This window comes from Panthera tigris, chromosome C2, assembly GCF_018350195.1.
Source record: "Panthera tigris isolate Pti1 chromosome C2, P.tigris_Pti1_mat1.1, whole genome shotgun sequence".
NCBI lineage: Eukaryota > Metazoa > Chordata > Mammalia > Carnivora > Felidae > Panthera > Panthera tigris.
The window spans coordinates 46,969,511-46,985,654 of NC_056668.1; the positions used below are offsets into that span (position 1 = coordinate 46,969,511).

General features: G+C 40.7%; 1 protein-coding gene across 1 annotated transcript in view; it reads left to right on the forward strand.

Annotated features, from left to right (window-relative positions):
* Nucleotides 1–12,134: 12,134 nt before the first annotated feature.
* The window catches only part of COL8A1 (collagen type VIII alpha 1 chain), a 149,365-nt gene continuing 145,355 nt past the window's right edge, over nt 12,135–16,144 (forward strand). Inside the window, exon 1 of the mRNA XM_007095954.3 lies at nt 12,135–12,245. The gene's annotated coding sequence lies outside the window, so the exon portion shown is untranslated. The remainder of the gene's footprint in view (nt 12,246–16,144) is intronic.

Here is a 16,144-nt window from a genome sequence, read left to right on the forward strand (position 1 = left end):
ATTATTCCCCAGTCCAAAGAACTTTTTGTCTAAGACTTTGTCTGTCGTTTATTTATATTACTGAGTAACTCCACCCAGTGAACATAAAGCACAGATGACTCCAAAAAGGCAGCATTTACATAGTCTAATGACTCCCATGTATGGATGATAGATGTGGACGCCAAGAAGTTTGGCAATTCCTTTTGGGAAATTGACTTAATAAGATGGTGACAAGTGAAGTGTGTGCATGGTCAGTCCCATGGTAACCCAGACATTTCTATTCTCATCGCAGGAAAAACAAGCCATTCATTCTCCATTACCAATGTGCTCTAAAGCAACATGTAAATAATGGGCAAACTGCCACAAGTTGGATTTGCTAAAAACAGTCCCATGGTATAAATAGAATCCAGAGCTATAAGCATTCCTAATGCAATATGATAGTTGATGAGAATGACACAAGTCTTAAACCTCTTGTTTCTTGAAACTTAATCTAGAGAACTGACAAACATCGATAAAACAAGAACCAGAAAGAATCAATTTGGCCTGTCGCTTGAATTATGAGTTCTTCCAGATATCCACATACATTATCCTAGATTGTCTCTGGTTAAACTTTAACCTTATGCTGGTTTTCCCTACCACTCAATACATTCTTGTTTACCGGGAATCTGTGGATGAGAGTCCTGCCTTACCTAGGAGCACTACCTACACAGGAAGTGAAATAAGATTTGAAATTCCCATTGGGTCTTTCTACTACTTTATCAATATCTAATGGGACCTGCATAATCGGGGATTTTATAAAGATTAGTTGAGAAGAGCTGACCCCCCTACTATGGAATAGTTAACAAGCTCATGCAGGTATACATACATATGACTTACAAACATGAGAGTGTTTATCTGGAGTTTACCACCAATCCATAGGCCTTTAATAAGGGAAGCTACAGTCATACTCTTAACACGCTCTTGGGTTTCTTCTGTTTCTATTTCCAACACTATGTCACTTAATCCAGACAACTTGGTACAATGAGCTTTCATCTTTTAATCTTTGATGCCCTCTTAGACTGGTAGCACAACACCCTGATTTCCATCTTCTTACTTACTTGGTGCCTGTGTCATTTTAATTTGTTGATCCATATTTTCCCATAAATGTTTTTTGAAATAACTCTGTGTACAGGCACCATGGCAGGCACTAGAAATGTACTGGAGAATAAGACAGATGTTTGACTCTCAACTTTTCTTGGCAGATCAAATCTTAGACTGATTCTTCCAGCTATGCCCCCTCCATCTTGAATAGTTCAATGCCCCCAAGAGAATCTTAAGGCCCACTGTCATGGGATTGGCAATGATCATCAGGCAAGCATACCAACCAAGCTGCCCCTGAGCCTTCAATGGGGGCATAGAGAAAATCTATACAATGTTAGACCTCTGCCCTATGTTGGCACTTCAACGTCCCATGCTATATGGTCTCTTTTTGGTGCCAAGGCAGATGCTACAAAGCATTTGTAGCCACTCACCCTGCAATTTCTCAAAGGTCAATGCCTAAACTATGTCGAAGAACTCCATTGCACTTACTTATTTTTTACATTGGTTATTTTTAAATTTCTGTCTTTAGTAGCTTTGCGTAAATCTGTGCCATTCTGGGGTATCAGGAGATGAATCTCTTTGGTACTACTCACTCCCTTTACATAATACCACTGCCTTTTGTTTCTGGGATGTACATGGAAAAAATGGATTAGGTGGGTAGAAAGGAATGTGTTTTTAGATAAATGCTGTCTAGAAGACTCGCAAGCCGTTTCCTCGCTGTCTTTCCAAATGTCCCTTCAAGAGGAAACAAAAACAAAAACTCTGGTTACTAAACTAAGTATACAGATAGATAATTGCTGTTTAACTTTTGCTTGCCCACAACATGTTATTTATACCCACCCAGAGAAAGTAGCCTCATGTTAGTATTAAATGAAAAACAAATCATAAACATTAATGGAAATTTAGCACAAACTATACACATCAAAAATATATGGATATCCAAATACAAATTAGGGACAGAGGGAAGATTCTAAACCATCCCAATGAGTTGTCTATGTTAAGAATTTCTAACAAATCTGCACAAAATTTCCTGTTATAAATAAAACGCTTTTGTCAAATTTCAAACTTTTTCTCCAATTTTCTCCCAATTATATTATGGTCTAATATTGAATTAGTCTGTTTTACACAGACAAATGGATTTGGCACATTGACACTGAGTCATATCTCCCTCCACATGGGACAGTATCCGAAATTATGCATCACCACACACAGTAGAACAGTTTTCTCTGGGAAGAGTCTTTAAAGGGAACAAAATGTTTGCAAAATAAAAAAAGAGAAAACTCTATCCTTTACAATTCCAAGAATTCTCTAGCCATGGACCTGTGTTCTCTTTACTTCTACCCAACCCAATAATTTTCTGACACACTAACGCAACAACTATTAGAATAATGTCTCTCTTTTCTCATCTACTAAGGTGCCCTAAATTAATCACAGCTAATGAAAATGAAATGAGATTATATATGTGGAAATGTTTCGAAAAGCTTCAAGTGCCATCCATACTTATGAGGGAAGAGTGACAGTGGTGGTCCCAGTGGTGGGGATGTGGCAATTTCTTTGACAGTGTTTCCCCATTTAGGGCATACAGAGAACTAGTTCTGTGAAAAGTCCCTTAAAGAGTCAACTCAGTGTGGGCTTGACTCTGTAACTCGAATAATCTTAGAAAACACTTTGTATAATACGTCTACCTTTCAGAATTTGAAAGAGCACATTAGCCACTGAAGGCTTGGAATAGCCCTACAATGAGGAAATTTTATTAATAATAAAAATCATTAATTTTAATAATCCAGAATTTCTGAAACATAAATGCTTTGAACATATCCTTTCTATACAACAGCTATTAATATTCCTAGGCACTAGAGTCCCACAGAGTGTTGTTGTTATTGTTATTATTATTATTATTCAGAAGGAACTTCTGAACAGCCAATTTCTTTCCCTCATGAGACCCCAACCTCTTGCCTGTACTAACAACACGACAGGTGAAATTCTTAATTTATGAGTAAAACTAGTGATACGGACATCCCCTTCAAGAATTAAGCCCCGGATTGGAACCTAAAAAGAATGTTCCAAATACCCATAATTTATCATTTTTTATGTGTATGCCTATACATACTTTTGTCATAAAGAGGAATATTCAGATGAAAATATATCCATAGATTTTAAAGATGGCAGTCTTCATAGTCTCAAAATGGAGATAAAGCAACAAGAGTTTACTAGTGCAGTCAGTCCTACACCAGTGCTTTGAGCAACATGATTTCCTGCTTTGAAGGAGCTTGCAGTCTTTTTGACTTCTCAGTTTGAGGAGTTTATAATCCAGAAGGCAGAAGTTAGCGCAAGATAACACAAATTAAAATAGCAAATAATATTCATTTGTGTTGATACAAACACGCATTATCATCAGAAATGTCCAGTAAGAAATAGTCTTGGTTTAGTTGTTGAAAGTGGGAAAGGAGGAAACCCATCTGATCCTGAACAATGCTCTTCCTTGCCACATAGTCAGATGCGATACCAGTATCCCCCTGGAACTCTCTGACAGTAGGTCTAACACAGAAAGTCTAATAAAAACCAAGGTTCCAGAAAGGATGCAAAATATACACAAGATAAAAGTAAATTGAAAAACTAAGAGAATGAAGAATTAGAACACGGGAGAAATGAGGATGTGAAAAATAATATGAGACTAAAAGAGGGTGGCACAGACTCTTCTCTAAAGTCCAATGGAAACAAAACTATAAGTAACAACTTACAAGAGTTTCAAGAGATCTGGCCACTTTTTGTACAGAAATTTAAGTCTCACTTCTTAACAGGTCATTTCTCTTCCTACCCCCTTACATAGTAATCTAAAGCCCATTTAACCACATGTCGATAGCAGTGATGTTTTTAAGGTTTCTTGCAGATAGACTTAACTATTTCCTTATGCATGGAGTGAAACTCCAAGACTGTGACTCTCCTTCTAGGAAAACAAGTAGGCTGCCAGAGATGAAAAGATCTGGTATTGGCACACTGAGTATATTCACAAAACCATATGGCAGTTCTAAGCAGAAGTGACAAGGGCTAACCATTATACATCCACATTTGAGAAATAAATTCATGAATAACATAGAAGCCAAGGTATGGAGAACTCTAAATTGTTCCCCTTTTTGTCATGGAAGCTCTATAAGGACATCTTGTAAAATGTTTCCCTTAAAAGGAAATAGATGGGAACGAGACACCATGAGATGGTATCCAGCCATCACGGAGGGTCCAAAAATAAGTGGCCACAGTTCTTAAGGCCATTTAGCATTAGCTGCAGACTGTTGTTTACTCATTCAGTCAATCAAAAGTCTTAGATTGTGAGGGTGTATACCAGGAGAGTGCACCGGGGCCCTCTTTATTTCAAAGCAATATTGAAACACATCTGCTCAAATAACCTTTGTACTTCAGCGGACTTACTTACCAAGCAGGAAGACTCGGTTTGCAGGCCAAATGCAGACTGACCCTCCTGATCCCCGACCAAAAACCATAAAGTATATTATTATATTTTCACCCAAACAAATACCAAGAACTAAGCTCTTCTTTTTTGTATGTTTCTTGATTCCATCTTCTGACTTACATTTAGCATTCTGAGTAACCATTTCAAAACTCTCCTAAATGAGCAAAGGCCTCCTCTGAGCCCTGTCATAGACCCCAGTACTTATTTCGCCCATAGAATTGGCCCTTTTGAATAAAAATGGTGTATTTATCTGTCTCCCTACAAGACTGTTTAAATCCTCAAAAATGGGAACCAAACCATATTGGTCTCTGGAACTTCAGCTTCTATAATGCTGCCAGAAATATACCAGCAGCTCTAAGTGTTTTGTTGTTGTTGTTGTTGTTGTTGGTTGGTTGGTTTTTGAGCTAAATGTAAGGGGTACAAATAGAGAAAGATAGGGAAGATTTAATTTTTTTTTAAAGTTCTACAATCCACAATACATATTGACCACCTATTCTATGCTGGGCCTAGCTTCAAGAAAAGGGGTTAAACCTTCAGGGAGAAAGCAGTAAAGTTAAGGAGAAAAGAGGTGAGCATATGTATAAACCAGTAGATAGCGGAAAATGTCATAAGAGATGTACCAACCTCCCTTGGAGCTTCAGTAAAAGAGAAAACATTTCCTGAAGAAGGTGGTATTGAAGTAAATGGATAAAGGATGTGAGCACGTGTTCATGGGCGAATCTGGCAATAGGAGCTACCACCATATAAAAGATGAAGAGTCGACGGCACAGACATTGCAAAAAGCAAATGGTCTCCCCTGACAGAATCACAGGGTATGTGAGTGAGATTAGAAATGAAAACTGGGCTTGAATCATGGAGGAGAGACTTAAATACCAGAATACGAATTCAGATTTTTTTTTTTTTTTTTTTTTTTTTTTTTACAAATCAGGTAATGTGCTGCCATCAAAGGTGTCTGCAAGAAAAAAAGAAAAAAGAAAAAAAAATTTTTTTAAAGGTGGGGGGGGCATCTGGGTGGCTCAGTCGGTTAAATATCTGACTTCGGCTCAGGTCACGATATCATGGTTTATGAGTTCAAGCCCTGCGTTGGGCTCTGTGCTGACAGCTCAGAGCCTGGAGCCTGCTTCGGATTCTGTGTCTCCCTCTCTCTCTCTGCCCCTCCCCAACTTGCACTCTGTCTCTCAAAAATAAATAAACACTAAAAAAATTTTTTTTAAAAAAAGGTGTGTGCAAGAAGGCATGATGTAATCACTGCTGGACGTAGGGAGACTCATTTTGGGGCAACATGCAAGGTGATCTGCGGATAGGATGTGGTAGTCTAAGGTCAGGACACGTGTTAGATCTCTCATCTCAGATAAATATTTTTGTCGGTCAAACTGGAATTTCTCATGAAAATCTTAAGTTGTGTAAGACATAACTCAGAGCAGGAAATATAGGATTTATTACAACTGAACAGGAGGTAAATATTAACAAGGACCTAAGAGAGTAAACCACAATGAGAAAGAACGGAGGGTAGAAGATAAAGCAGAGTTAAGAATTAGTTAGCGAGGGAATCCTGGGATCAAGACAATTCCCAGACTGTAGACAGAGTCTAAGGTGCATAAATAAGGGTGAACTATATTTTACTAGCACCCTGGAAGGCCTTTACTTTTCCACTCCTGAGTAAGAAAAAAATCCCTTGACTATATTACCCCTTCTTCATTGCACTGCCCCCATGAGAGAATTCCTACAGTGAATTTTTTTTTTAATTTTCAATTTTTATTTATTTTTGAGAGAGGGAGAGAGTCACAAGCTGATGTCAGATGCTTAACCAACTGAACCACCCAGGTGCCCACAAATTTTTTAAAGTATAAAAAAAGAACAGAATGGGCCATCTGGGTGCTCAGTCTGTTAAGCGCCTGACTCTTGATTTCAGCTCAGGTCATGATCTCCTGGTTTGTGGGTTTGAGCCCCGCATCGGGCTCGCTGCTGTCAGCGTGGAGCCTGCTTCTGATCCTCTGAATCCCTCTCCCTCTGTCCCTCCCCTGCTTGCTCTCACTCTCTCTCTCTCTCTCTTTCTCCCTTTCTCAAAAATAAACACTTAAAAATTAATAATTTAAAAGAAAAGAACAGAGTGACTCTAGTTGTCACTGGTTATGGGGAAGGTGAGGGTCAGAAAAAGGCTCAGAGACCCTAGAAAAATCTAATAGTTTGGGAAACTAAAGGAGCTATAACAATTTAGACTATATTGAAAAGGGCATTCAAACTTTTCCTCATTAAAGTAATAAAGGGGTGAGGCACTGGGGAGATGAAGGAATTTACAATGGGAGAAGATAGACAGCCTCTTAGGAAATCAAATTGATCAATTTGGATATCAAGTAAATCTGGCACCACGGATAGAATTTTCAGAAGCTAGGAATAGGTGTGGTGTGGTCCCACTTCCACCAGGCGAAACGAGGATTACTACTCGATTCAGAGAAAGAGAGTTAAAGGGCTTCCGGGTTTAGACGCTGACAGCTAAACCCAGGGGACTTCTGGGTGACTTAAGGTCACTGTAAGTAGTGCTTACAGTTAAGAGCCAGCTGAGTGACAGAAGTACACCCCACTTCGGGATTCTATACCTAGAACACAGACAAGGTTTGATATTGGGGTGTAATCCCCTTGTAGCAAACACTGGACTAATGCGTTCTGATCTCTTAGTCCCATGCCCATGCCCAAAGTTGAGCATGTGCATCTCTGAATGTTGGGCTGACTTCATGGGGGAAGAGTAGGAGAATCATCTACCGACTGGCACAAAGTAGACATCGGAAGGGTAGAAAGAAGTTTAGAGAATGTCTGGTTAAGCCTTCTTATTTTATGCACGGACACTAAATCCTAAAAGGATAAAACATCAGCCCCGAGTCTTCACAGGTAGTTAGTGACCTAGCTGGGACTAAACCCCAGATTTCCTGACTCTCTGTGCAGTGCTCTTTATAAAGCCAGCAGGAGCTATGAGGCAGTCGTCCGTAGGATCACCCAAGTCAGCTCTCTACCATCTGGGCCAACAAGGAAAACGGTGACTCACAGAATCCAGCCTTCCTTTGGAACGCAGGAGAGGTGTGCCTTTCTCCTGTGCTATGAGCCTTTTCAATTTTTGTAAATAAAACCCTATTTTAAATGCCCTGGGAGAGCTGGCAATTGTGAGTGCCTTGCAGGCCAAGATCATATCTAGTGATACTTAGAACAAGCTTAGGCTGACTGACCGATGGATCATTTGGTAGATAGAGAGCAAACGTCTATACATCAAACTTACTTCATGTTGTCCATGATTATTGCTTAGACTAAAAGTCATGTTCATTTGCATTCTAAAGTACTTAGGAGTGTCAGAAAGAATCACAGGCTGAAATTTGCCAAGGGTAACACATATAAAACAATTGAAAGTTAGCTGTTTAAAAGCATACATGTGAAGGTATAGCTTTTAATGCCAGGTTCCATCGCTTTCTAATCCAGGAGCCCTTGAAAACTCAGTGATCTCGTTCATCAGACCTACTCAATCTGGGAGTAGATACTTTTTGAGAAACTCAAAGCTACCACAGGGAAAGAAGAGTCAGGCTTCCTTGACACAGAGCAGACACCACCCTTCACACGAATCCCATCTGTCATCCGGGCCATGCCCGGGGAGGGCGGGGGGTGGGGGGGGGGTCCTGTCTTTCTCTCTCCTTACAACCACATAGGGCACCGACAGAGACAATGTCACCACTCTTTCTGCCACCTCACGCAGACAGGCCTCCAAGTCCGCAGGACAAAGACACTCCCTTTTCTCTAAGTATGCTAATGGCCTTAGACATACCATACACATTTATCTGCAAAGCTACCAGAAAGATCCTTTTCAAAGAAAAGCGAAATCTTAGTAATATGCCATTTCCATCATGCCATTGTACTGCTCAGAAGTGTTCAATGACTTCTCACAGCCCACAGCTATGACGACAACAACAACGACAACTACTATTACTATTACTACAGTTCAGACTACTGAGGTGACGTAGAAGGCCTTCCATAGGCAGATCCCACCTCTCCTGCCCTGTTTCTTAGCCTCATGATTTTCCTACATAGACCCTTCCCTTTAGTCATGCTGGCCAATTCACTATCCTCCAAATATCCCTGTGTCTTCCTCAGCTGAACACATTGCCTTCCTTGCCCTCCAGTTCATCACGCATGTATCCAAACACTACTTTCCATGGCCGAGCTCAATGCCAGCTCCTCCTCAAAGTCTCTCTGCTACCCAGCTAACAGGATTTCATGCTTTTTTTTTTTTTTCCCTTCTATGAGAACAGATCTACATTCTTATTTTCCTCTGCTTTGAATACTCAACACTGGTATCCATTCTTAATAAATATTTGTTAATTATTACTTCTAAATGAGCAAAAAGAAAAAGGGGGGCATTCCATATTCAAAGCTGTTTAAAATAAGGTAATAATCTGGAGCTGTTATTATATTATCCACACAATGGAAACTTCAGAGCATCTAGTGTGTTGTCATTGGATTCCTTTCTTTCCACAGAAGACCAAACTAGGTCATTTCAAACCTCAGTCACCTTCAGAGAGATTCTAGAAGGGCACGCTAAGAACCAGCAAAGGAATCACATTCCTGGATTCCTTACTTGTTGTCCAGATCTGCTACTGAATCAGATTCAGGCAAGTGTGAACTAGAGAAATGAACTAACCATTAGCACCATCCAAACAAAATGAAAGGAGCTCTTTTGTTATCTTGGCTGCATATTCGGGTTTGAAAGGAGGGAGGGAGTAAAGGAAGGGAAAGGAGAAGAAAAATACAACCATCAGTTGCCTTCCCTTCCAACGTGCTTTTCTTGCCTTTTGTTTCTATTTTTCACAACTCTGTGATGAAACTGGAATATTTGGAAGGCATAAAATTGGGACTGAAAGGATGATTTGCTGTAACCTAATGAGGATGTTTACTAATGTGTTAACCACACAGATGCTCCTCTAACTGGGTCCTGTGTGGTTTGTCCAGAAAACATTTCTTTCCTAAGTTGGAAAGTGCCAGAAGTGGTACCCTGCCTATAAAATCACATCTGATTTCAGGGGTCCGCCCCAGCAGCATCAGGCAGTTCTCTTTCTAGGACCAGTAACAAGGGTTATTCATTTCATAGACTTAATTTAATGGGTTTGGCCACATCCTCAAAAGACAAACATACTATTTGGAAAGAGGAAAACTGAATTATGGAGGATGTGAAAACAGTAAAACCAAACAGCAAGTGGGCATGAAAGTTAATGTGAAAATTCTACCTTTCTAAGTATTCATTCTTTTTTTCAATCATTAAGCCAATAAATATTATCCACTCTCTATGTGTCAGTGCTCCATAGTGTCATTTATTCAATTACATGATATGTATCCAGTGAGTACTTATTTTCTGCTAGCTAGTTAACCACTAGATACAATTTCTTTGCAGCCAAAAATTTACTATCATGTAAAATAGCAGGGATACACAGATATGAAAAATTATAAATATTAAAACAAATAAGCAATGTCTAAAAAATCATAATATTTGGAATAATTATTCCAATGTCAAATTTGTTTATGATAAACTTTAAATTTTTCATCTAATCCTCCTTCATACCCAGGCACATGGCGTTCTACTTTGTTGATTTTCACATGTATCCAACGGAGAATAAGCTTAGTTACAAATAAAGCAATCAAAGCTTTGGGCTCTAGAGGCAGACAGATGGGAGTATGAATATGTAAAAAAACTAAGTCTAGTGTAAACTTAGCACATGTGACAACTAGTATTATTGTTACCCAAATGCCACTATTGGGTATTTTCCTAATGGATTTCTTTCAATCCTTTTTTATAGGTGTGACCTTTAGACCAATGTTTCTTACAGGGAGGAGAGAATTTTGCACACACACAGACACCCACCACCACCACAGGGACATTTAACTAAGTATAGACATATTTTTGGTATTCACCCCTTAGGAAGGAGAGTGATACTGGCATCTGGTGGGTAGAGACCAGAGAGGCTGCTCAATATTGTGCAGTGCACAGAAGAGGTCCCCACCACAAAGAATTACCCTGCCTGGGATGTCATAGAACCTAGTTTAAGAAACCCAGCTCTTGGCCGTCATTTTTCCTTCTCTCGGAGCCTGGGAATCCACAGACATCAGGATCTAACCTGAGACCAGGCTAGGTGTTTTACAGGACAGCCTCCTGCACAGAGTGCACGAGTTTTGCAAGCTCACTAGCTGTGACTCTCCATTCATCTTGTTGGTTTGAGCTAACTGCTTCACCCCTGTAAGATTAACTTCTTTAAAAACAAGCAAACAACCAAAACTACACAATACTTACTTCATAAGGTTGTGGTGAACCCTGAATCACATTGTATCTCTCTCTCTATATATAGATACATTCATGTAGAGAGCTGTTCAGTGAAAGTCCTTTTATTCTTCCCAGCCCACTTACCCCACTCCTCCCTTTTTCCCCTCAGTAACCCCCCCCCCCCCCCCCACCGCCCATTCTTCAGGTTCAGGTTCTCTCTTTTTAAATGTTTTAGTTCCTTTGGTGGCAAAAATCGAGCTTGGACTGGGAAGTGAGTCACCACTCAGCAGCTAAAGGAGCTTGTTTTTCTTTCTCTGAATGTATTTCTTAAGAATTTCAGCCTGATCCTTCTGCCGTTTGCTGGTTGAATCCTCTCTGAATGTTTAAGACACACAGAGAGTGAGCTGTGGCACCAAGACGTTTTCCAATTGTTAGGAATGAGAGTTTTTTAAATACCGAAAATAACCAGAGGGCAGAGTCCTGAAATCCCGTTACATAAGCAGATGTTGGAGGACCGAGGCTGGGTTTGAGGTTCCTTTCCCCACAAGCCAATCTCAGCTGATCCTCCCGAACCTTTGCTGGATTTACCTTAATGCTGCAGAAGTCTCAAAGGGGCCTCGGGATGCTGCACAGTACCGGCAGCACAGGGAGACCTTTCTTGTCAAATAAGCACTGGTGGGAGTGAGGAGTGGAGGGCGGGTTTCACCCGCGGGCAGGCGGGACGCACGGGGGCTGCGGGCGCCGGGGGCGCGGGGGGCGCCTGCTGCGCACACTGCGCTCAGCTCCGCGCCCGCCGCTGCCGGGTGGGTGTCCGCCAGCGCTCGGGCCGTGCTCCTCGGACGCCCCGCTTCCCCTCCGTGGCTCGCTCAAGAACCCTTCCGTTTCCCTGAACCGTTATTTAGTGTTTCAAATTCACAGAAAACACCTTTAGTCATCACAGTCACCTACAACTCCCCTCTCAAAAAAAAAAAAAAAAAAGTCATACAAAAACAAAATAATTCAATTCCCTTTTCCTTCCAGATCTTGCTGGTCTCTCTGTCTCCTGTTCATTTTCTCCCCAACCTTTTTTCCCTCTGTGATCTACATCCTTTCTCTATTTCTCTTCGTTCTCTCTCTCTCTCTTTCTTTCTGTTTCTCCCTCCCTCTCCCGTTTCCATTCCTTCCACCGCTTCTACACACCCCCCCCCCTCCGTCTCTCCTCCCTCCTTCGGGCTCCTGCTCTGCCCTCTCCGCCCCTCCCCAGAGAAGAGTGTCCAGCTCCACCCAGGGCTGCCCGCCCGCCGCTCCTTTCCTGCCCACCTACTATGAGGAGCAGCCCCTCCCACCTGCCCATAAAAGCCAAGTGCATGTTACCAGCCGAGGATCAGAGCACTCTCCCGGTCCTCTCCTGTGGGAGCCCCCAGCCTCTCTCCCGGATCTTACGTGCTCAAGGTAAGAGAACACTTCTGCAGGCATCTGACCTAATGGGGGTTGCTGCGGGGGTGGGAAATAGGTCTCCTCTGGTCAACATGCTTACCGTTTGGTTCGACCAGATTCTTATGGATGCCAGATCAGCTGCTCCTTTAACTAGCAACTGGTTGGAAAACAAACTTCTGTTTGAACGGTAAAATAAAAGTTCATTTTGGGCAAGAAACAGCAGCATAAATACTGCAAAAAACCTCCTCTCTTTTTAAATCACTTTTCCCCATTTGCTGACTGTTGCTGAAGTTAAAATGTATCTGTTTGGGGTGTTTTACGCTTTTCATTGTAACTATCTCATATATCAGTGGGGGCAAGGAAAACTTTGTCCCATTGTCAAAAACGTACTTTAGAAGAACACAATTAGTTTCCTAAAAATAGCAGTCAAAAGGTCTGCTAACAATTTTGCGATGTTTTCCAAACCCCCTAAGACAGCTTCTGTGAGTCCTTTAAAAAGTATCTTTCCAGGTTTAAGTGCTTGGAAAAAATGATGTGAACGGGTGCCCTTTGCACAGGGACAGTAATCAGGTGGCTGGTAGATAGGAAAGAACAAACCCAAATTTACAAGCTGGGGCAAAATGTGCTCTCACAAAGCTATCTTTTCAAGACTTTCTAAAATGAGAACGGTGTCAGAACCCAGAAAGTGTATAAAGGAACTTCATGAATTTCTATACATACACCTAAACATAAAGCGTTTCAATATGTTTCACAGCAAGAGAAAAATACAGGCCAGATTATACAATTCTTCTGTGTACACCAGACGGTTGTAAAAAAAAAAAAAAAAAAAAAAATCAACTTGAAGGCTTTGGAAGTTTGAACCCTGCTTGCCACCCTCCTTTCCCTCATCTAGTAAATTAACATCGACCTGATTAGGACTGGATTCTAGAGCTACCCAGTAGTTAAGCTAGCATCGTATTTAAAGACTGCCATACCTTCCTGTTTCTGAGGTTGGCGAATGAGTACCGTGCACCTGTGAGAGCTTCTGTGAGTAGCTCCACGGCTACTCCTGTAAAACCAGACGCTTGGTCCATGAAGTTTGCCATCAAAATCTGTGGGCTGTGTGGGATGAAACTCTCTCATGTGGGAGAAAAACCCTCTTCAAATATTTCCTCTGGGGAATTAATTGCACAAGACTGCTTAGAGACGGCAAACCAAAGGTTTGGTCAGGAAACCAACCCACTATTTCAGCCCTTAAGATTCTTAAAGTAAAAGAGGAAAAGCTTCATTTTTTTTTTCTTTTTTGGTTTGTGTATATTGTTTCACTTAAAAAGGGAAAAGTCACCAGAGCTGTAAATAATTCTTCACTATTAAAGAAGGTAGAATCAACAGAAGTTTAACTGAGGGTCTTTCAAAGCTTTTCTCCGTATCATTTGCATATCAAAGGAAATAATAAAGATGTATTAAAATTCTGCTTGGCAGGGAAGGAATTCAATGCTGTGATTCAAATGAAAGAGTTACATATAAAGGTTTCTGTCATGTAAAATTTTGCTTCATTGGAAAAAATTATTGCAAGGAGTGTGGTTTCCTCTAAGAAAATGATATAAAATTACTATTGGCTGAGATAGTATGTGACCTGAGCATATTAAAATACCTTTCATCTTCAGCCACAGTGCAGACTGCTTGCTTCATATCTGATGTAAGTGGTTAATCAACCATGACAAGAGCACAGGTATGGGACAAGGCCAAACCAAGTGTGTGGTATGTCCAAGTTAATTCTTTTTTATGGTTATGCCGGACTCAAACCCATCATCACAATAGTGAAAATGCATTTCATTCACCAGATTTCCCTTGAGGGAAGTTATCTCTTCTGGGAGAAGAAAAAAAAAAGTGTTTCCAATGTAAAAGAGCTCCTGTTATTCCTAAATTTGGGGATGAAAAGTGTTCTCCCAGAGTTTGCTTCTGCTTTTCCTGGCAGCTAATCCACTCTACCAGCTACGAACCATTTAACAGTAACTGCCTTCCCCATGTGGCATCAAGTTCAACACCCTAAATAACTGGGTGAGATCATGTAGATGGCTCATGACCTAACTTTCCCAGGGCCCTTTACTGGACTCCTAAAGTGAGTCTTTCCCTAGAGGGCACATATCAGGCAAGATGAGACTTCTTAAGTCTTTAGAAAAATCAGTGCTGGGTTTCATGTAGTAGCCATCCCAATGTCTCTCCTTTGCACAGAATGTGGAGACTTCACATGAGTCTTTTCTCTCTGCCGTTATATAGCTGCTCCTGAATTGGGTTCATGACCATACCTATCTAACGCCAATCGAGCTGGCTTGACCAACTCCTTTAATGTTTCTCAAAAAAGAAAAAATGAGCAGCTTCCTTTCACTAGAGACACAGAGAAGGTGTTCTGCTCACTTCAAGGGCCTGCTAAACCTAGGGAAACACACATTTGGATTGTTTTCCTATTGTCACAATTACAAAACAGTATTATTCTTCCAACGACCAGAAAGTGTATCCCAGTATATGTCCATTGATACCCATGAAAATCAAAGAGGAGAATGGGGATGAAACCAAGTGGGAAGCCAAGAGGAATGTCTCCTAGGAAGTGCCCTGGGAGAAGAGAAAGAGCAGAATGTGTTACAAACGCAACTTCTTTTTGCCTTTATTTGTATGAAATATGAAGAGGTGCAGAAGAGCAAATAGTCATATCTGCTCTTGGTTTTTGTCTTAAATCAATAAGTATATTTCCACCAATACGCTAAGGTCCATCTCTTCTGTGCCCTACTCTAACAGAGGAGAATAGCCCAGTTCTAAAGACCAAAACGATTTCAGGTCTACCTCACATTAAAACCCCTAGGACTTTGCCAGTTACAGCTTTTTTAAAACTATATTATGAGTATAAAAACCCTCAGAACATTAATGGGTGGTTCACATCAACAAACCCACCCCTAACAGTCCGAAAGGTCCCAAAGTTGGGTGATTATTTGCAAGTGAGAAGTTAGAAGCAGCAAATTACTCCTTCTTATCTATGGTCACCCTCTTTGGTATGGCAACTTGCAGAGTGAATGAGATAAACACTTATTTCCCAACCTCTGGTCCTCCCAGTAATCCTCTGAAAACCAAGCCTTTTTTCATGCCTTGACTTCCTTCTCATCCATCAAGTCTTCATAAACACACATAAGCATAATTTAAAGAAGGTACAGATCTTGAGACTAGAATCCAGTCTTCTGAGAGGTGCATTGTTCTAATTATGAGTGAAAAGAAAAAAAAAAAAAGGAGAGGAGAGGAGAGGAGAGGAGAAGGTTAAGGGGAGAACGAATGCTCTTTGGAATTTAGAGAATGTTTTACTTTAGCATTTTGTGAAATGGACCTTTTGCTAACCAAAGCATGTAGAACTTAAAAAATAATAATAATAAAAAGATCAGCTCACAAATGGTTACAAAATGTTAAGGATATAATGAAAAAGATCTTCCAATGACCTGGCAGTCATTAACACCAGTTTATACCCCACAATACTAAATGAGAGCTCTGCTAAACTTGCCCTTTCCAGAGAGGCAAGGAGTGAAGAGCGGGAAAGAAAATTAACCACACTTCAGCACCAACAAACAGAGAAGGCACTAATCAGACATTCCACTATCACTTTGGCAACTGTGTTCCCCGTTTGAGGAAGGAGGTTCTTTAGAATCTATCCTTAAGCAAATAGATTTGTGGCATGGGGGTTAAAGGGAGTCACACAAGGTCAGAATGTATAATCTGAGGGCCCTGTGTATGCAAATCCACAAAGCCATTGAAATTGCATGGAATCAAACTGAGGTGACTGAAACAAAAATGTTTCCCAAAACTGATTATAGAGTAATCAGCTAAAATAATAATGAATTCTAACTGCTCAGTGTAGCATAATGGCAAAAGCAACTCACAGCACCTATAGCTGA